This window comes from Kryptolebias marmoratus, linkage group LG6 (genome assembly GCF_001649575.2).
Source record: "Kryptolebias marmoratus isolate JLee-2015 linkage group LG6, ASM164957v2, whole genome shotgun sequence".
Lineage (NCBI taxonomy): Eukaryota > Metazoa > Chordata > Actinopteri > Cyprinodontiformes > Rivulidae > Kryptolebias > Kryptolebias marmoratus.
The window spans coordinates 23,836,834-23,842,933 of NC_051435.1; the positions used below are offsets into that span (position 1 = coordinate 23,836,834).

General features: G+C 43.2%; 1 protein-coding gene across 1 annotated transcript in view; it reads left to right on the forward strand.

Annotated features, from left to right (window-relative positions):
- Positions 1–5,551: 5,551 nt before the first annotated feature.
- wars2 (tryptophanyl tRNA synthetase 2, mitochondrial) overlaps positions 5,552–6,100 on the forward strand; it is a 68,305-nt gene continuing 67,756 nt past the window's right edge. The window contains exon 1 of the mRNA XM_037976310.1: positions 5,552–5,918. The gene's annotated coding sequence lies outside the window, so the exon portion shown is untranslated. The remainder of the gene's footprint in view (positions 5,919–6,100) is intronic.

Consider the following 6,100-nt stretch of genomic DNA (forward strand, 5'->3'; position numbering starts at 1 on the left):
TCTGCAGCTGCCGTTAAAGCTGTCATTTTCACAATAAAATGCCAAATCTTTATTTCTCCTTCTATTTCCAGTTCCTTAAACGTTATTTCAGTGAATGTAAAACGCCTCTCTCTTTTTTCCATCAGAAATTGTTTGGAGTTCTGTCTGATTCAGTTTTGGAAAAGGAAATCTGATGTCAGAGCAAAAGTCAGTGGTTTATAGAAAAGGTTAGTTGGACGTGACATAAAAATGTGAAGCACAGTGACTTGCTGAAAAGCACGATTGAGACCTTTACCTTGTTTCAACTTTGATGTAATTTTCATCTCTTGATCGCCAGACTTTTAGTTAAAGTTAATTAAAGCTGTTAATCTAAGCTGAGTTTTAGGTTTAAAATGTGCTGGGGGTTTTTTGAGCTGATGAAAATAGTAAAACTACTGGTTTCTGTAAAAAAAAATATATATATTTCTGAGTTGTTTAATATGAAATGTTGGTCTTGCTTCTTCTTTTTATTTATTTATTTTAATTTTAACAGGGTCTAAAATAAGCTCTTTTTTCCCTTCCCTTCCAGACAGACATGTGAAAATAAAAACAATCATACAATGTATTTCAGCTTCAAAGAAATGTTCTACAACATAAAAATGGAAATTTGTTAATCTTGTTTTGGCAGAAAATAATGACAATTTATTATTGTCTGCCACTGAAGGCAAAAAGTGATAATGTTTTTGCTTATGTTTCAGTGTGTGTTTATTTGTCTGTAGCACCAACAAAATAGCTCATGAACCGGAGAAAGGATTTTAATGAAACTCTCAAAAGTACTCATTCAATTTACATCTACAAGTGACTGACTTTCAGAATAAACCCCATTCAAGATGGACACCACAGCTAAGCAACTATAGTGAGGACAAACATGGCTATAAATCAGCCAGTTTAACAGATATTGAGCTAAAACCCGGCATAGCTACACATTTGCTCAATTTTTTTGGTTAAAATTTTGATATTAACTGTTGGCAAAAACCCTATCTGTCTGTCAGCAAAATATCTTATGAACCCCCGGGCAAGTTTTATTTTATTTGATTTTATTTTTAACTCTCAGAAAATTATCATCCACAACAGATTACCATTCAGAGCTACCCCAGTATGACATGACTAAGACAGGTAATCTACATTAGAGAACACAAAAATGGCTTTAATTCGGTCAGTTTTGCAGATACTGTGCTAATTTTAATGTGGTAGTAGCTGAAGTTCATCCTCAGCACACTCTCTGAGCACTATCATATTTTGTGAGATCTCATAATATTGCATTAGATTATGTGTAACGTCATTTACAAGATCTTAATCAGATCGACTATAAATCCACCTCTTCTCAGCACAAGATGTTTTTAGTTTTAAACTGGCATGAAAGGCGATGGGTGGTATTTGCTGTTTGTTATTTTTGTATTTATTAGGCTGACTCCAAAAGTAAATCAGTTGTAGATGCACATCTAATGAAAAAACTTTATCACCCTTATGCCTATGTTGGTTGGACATAAAAATACAAAGACAAATTGGTTAAAAAAAAAAGGTGGGGGTGGTGGAGCTGACTTTTTATTTTTTTAAATATAACTTTACCAACATCCTAAATAAAGCAAAACACCTGTAATAAATTACAAGTTGCTGTGATGTGATTTTCTCCTGCCTCTTTTCAGTGGACTTTAGTGTAATTCTGAGAAACAGCTGTCCTGGATTTAACACTCAGTACAGTGGTACCTACTGGACTGAAGGATAAGTTTAGTTTCATTTCAATTGTTTTCCCTAAAAAAATGTCACAAGACCCAAATGTTACTGTGATGTAGTTCATTGCCCAGAAATACATTGTGTAAGTTACTGGCTTAGCTTTGTATATTAATGTTCAGTGTGTGTAATCTATCTGTTTATTTTTGCCAGGGAGAAAGTGTGTGTATTGTATTTGATGCCGTATACACTGCTGGCCTTCATGAAAGAATTTGAAAACACTGTTTTTGCCCCAAATTCTTGTAAAATGAAGAATTTTAATTTTGAGTTGGAAGTTGGAAAGAGGCAAAAATTGGCAATCCAATCCAGATTTATTTGTGAAGCACTTTAAAACACCCCAGCAGACCGAAGTGCTGCACAGAGTCTACAATAAAACATGGCTCACGTAGGACAACAAAACAAATAAAACGTGAGTAAATTAAAACCAAGGAATGAACAATTAGTAGGAATACATATGAAATCAGATCAAACAATAAAATCAGATAAAACCATAAAATCAATAAAATTAAAATCAGAGAAGAATAAAAATCAAATAAAATCAACTCATTACAAAGTGTTAAAAGCCAAGTAAAAGAAGAGGATTTCAAGAAGCGTTTTAAAAGCAGACAATGAAGAGGCCTGTCTGAGGTGGAGTGGCAGCTGGATAATGTCGTTTAAACTAGGAGTGTAAATGAAGCATTTCCAAACTTCCAACTACGTGTATTTTTTCAACTTTTTCAGATGATATAATTGTCTACAATAAAAAGAAACAGTTGAAGAGCATTACCTGAACCTGACGACTGACCCTCTTGTAGCACAATTCTCTTGCTTTAAGTAATAAAAAACCAACGTTGTGCACAAAACTTATGCACTGCAGCCTTTCTGTTTTGTAAGAGGGAATACATTTTCTAGGATTAATCGTTATGTGAAACTCTGATTTGATGCTTTCATAACATGCAAACTGAACTGCTGTGCTTGCCCTCATCTCTTTTCTTTTCTCATCTTTCCTGCTCCTCATCTGAAGCCTTTCTGCGTGACCTCAGGGTTCATTTGGAAAGCTTCTTGTCTAATCAGCTGCTGCTGCTGAAAATTGAACCCACTGTGACATTTTCTCTAATCAGTTTTCTCTGTAACTCTCCATCCATTTTTTACTCCACAAATTCTACAAATCTCTATGGAATAACCTGGCTCTTTTAAGCAGTGCTCATTACTGCTGCATCCTTTTTTTTTTACTTTTAATTGAGTGTATGGAGAGGACACATTAGCTACACTTTAGGAAACTAAATAATTTAGAAAAATGATGCCATCACAATTTTCACACTGAATCGACAGCTAATCAGCTTGATTTATGCTCGAGTCCAAAATGTTTAGCTGCAGGGACACAATGTTTTTCATTTTATATTCCAAAGTATTGTAACGCTTTCCTGGTTATGCATTAGTTCACATAAAGGGCGACTCTCATGGAAGGTTTATTAACTCGCTGTTGTCGGCCACAGCTACGCCTTACAGACCCTCACACACACAACAGAGATTAATTTCATGCTAAACATGCTAAACTCACCAGCAGTGATCTCCGATGCCTCAGGTGGTCGCCCGAATGGGAGCTGTGCAGGAGTCCTCAGCTCTCAGCCAAGCATCAAGAGACCAGGTGTACAAGAAGCTGAATCCTGGACTGCCGTGCAGCATGCCATGAGGACCAGTGGCAGGTGTAAATCCCAGTCATGCTGATGATGGGACGTTATGATGGACAGCTGCTCTGCAAGCGTCCGATAGAAACGCTCAATTAACTCGTCACTTTGGGGGTGGAGGGGTGTGGTGAGAGTCTTGGCTATACCTAACTTCTCACACATGGTGGCGAAAACTCTAGATTCAAAATTTCTTCCTTGATCACTGTGGATGGATTCTGGAACCCCCATTCTGCAAAACATCCCCTCAATTAGGGAATCCACCACAGTTCCTGCCTCCTGGTCAGGCAGTGCAAAAGCTTCTGGCCATTTCGTAAAATAATCCACTGCCCTGAGAATGAACCGGTTCCCATGTTCTGTACGTGGAAAAGGCACCATGATGTCCACCCCCAACATCTGCATAGGTTCACCTGTTCGAAACTGTTGTAAATGAGGCCTGGATTGTCCCTGTGGTCCTTTACGAGCGGTGCAAAGGTCACAACACCTGCAGAAATCCTACACATCTCTCCTAAGGTGACCCCAATAGAAGGCTTGATGGAGATGCCGAAGAGTCTTTGTCACCCCAGAGTGACCTGAACCCACAAGCCCATGCACTCCCCTGAGAACAGTTTCCCGTAGAACCTTGGGGACCACAATCTGCCAAGTCTTCATTTCTGTGGCTGGTTCCGTCCAGGCCCGCTGCAGGACAGTGATGGCAGCTGTCCTCACTGCATGGCCATCGGGACAGAGCATCTGCATTACTGTGGCGATCCCCTGCCCTGTGGGTGACAGTAAACTCATAACTCTGCAGCTCCTCCAGCCACCGAGTGAGTTGTCCCTCCGGTTCCCTAAAGGACATCAACCACTGCGGTGATGCGTGATCGGTGCATATGGTGAAGGAACGCCCGCACAGAAAATACTTGAAATGACAGATAGCCAAAACAACAGCCAACAGATCTCTGCGGGTGACACAATACTTTCGCTCCTCCTTACTCAAAACCTTACTGTAGTAGGCCACCACTCTTTCCCCCTCAGGTCTCACCTGTGACAGGACCACCCCTAGACCTACACCACTTGTATCAGTGTCTAGGAGGAAGGGTAACTGTGGATCTGGTGGCACCAAGAAGGAAACTCAGCGTGGCCCTCTTTAAGTCCAATTGATAGTCATACGCTCTCAAAAAGTACAACCCAAGGTTGCATGTGTCCTGTACCTCAGCCACCCAAACAGGATGTATGAACAGGTTACCCTTCCCCTGCATTGGCGCCAGCTCCCCAGTCACCATGCGAAGCTGAACAGCCGTTTCCTCCCGCTGGGCTCCTGATGGTACGACCTCCGGTCGGACCACTGTCACTGTAGACCCTGTGTCCACCAATGGCGTACAGGAAATCCCCTCAACGCATATAGGAATATGACAGAAATCTGAAATGGAAGTCCTTCCCACCACAGCTATCCCTGGCTCTCTCATCCAGCTGTTGCGTTCCAATGTGATGGTTTGCATATGGGGTGTGCGGGACACATGTGTGGGGGTGCGCAGTTTCCCGCCTACTGCACCCCCGGTCTGTTTCCCAGCATTTTGGCCTGGGTGGGGCAGTGCTTCACCAGATGCCCAGGGTTCTCACAGCCCCAACAGATACGTGGTTGCAGTTTGGAGGTGGCTGCTGGTGTTTTTCTGGAGGTAGTTTCAGACCCCTTATCAGTTCAGTGACTTCTTCTAGCCACACTGGTCTCTCTGCTGCCATCTCATATCCAGCCACTGACCTGACCCTTGGTGGAATCTCCTCTGTGTGTCCTTGCACAGAAGCCATCACTATCTCTTTCTTCAGTACATATTCCAGAGCCTCCCGTAGGGTTCACGGGTGTGTCAGCTGCGTGCGCGCTTAGGTCAGGAGGGGACAACGCCCACACAAACTTATCCGGTGCCAGCTCACTCTGCACATCAGGCAGCATGTGAGCATAAGCTCTCCTTGTCAGGCTCTCCAAATCGTTCGCCAATGCCCGCAGAGATTCTTCCTCACGTCTTCATCGCCCACTCAATTCCGATTGTAAGAGCTCCGGTCGGAAACACTGGCTGAATCGCCACTGTAGCACACTCGTCAGCGTGCCATAGTCACCCCTCTCAGCAGGATCCAGCAGCAGCAGGCAGGACAGGGCATCCCCCATCAGGCACATGGCGAGTTGAAGAGCTCTTTCACCCAGCGACCAGCTGCTGGCAGCCGCCAGTATTTCGAACTGAGTCCTGAAAGCTTCCCAGTCCAATCTACCATCATATTTAGGTGTTTTTATCCCACACGGTATACTCAGTCTATGGGCGGCGCCATCTTTGTTTACCTCCATGGCGCTGGCTCGTGAATCTTCTGAAGGAACGACAAGGAGCCCCTCTGTAGTGACGGGATCGGGTTATCTTTGAAACATGTCTCTCACCTCGGCACTGACACAGTGGCCACCTGGTCCGTCCTCTTCAATCTTAATGCGCACCGGCGCGTCCATGGTAACGTCGCACCAGACTGATTAGTGTGCAGCAAAAGGTAAGGCTGCGCTTGTACAACATATGTCCAGGTTCGGTAAAGTTCACTTCTGACACAACTGGAACGCTTTCCTGGTTATGCGTTAGCTCGCACAAAGGGTGACTCTCGTGGAAACTTAACGATTCCTATTAACTCGCTGTTGTCGGCCACAGCTACGCCTTACAGACCCCCCCCCCCCCCCC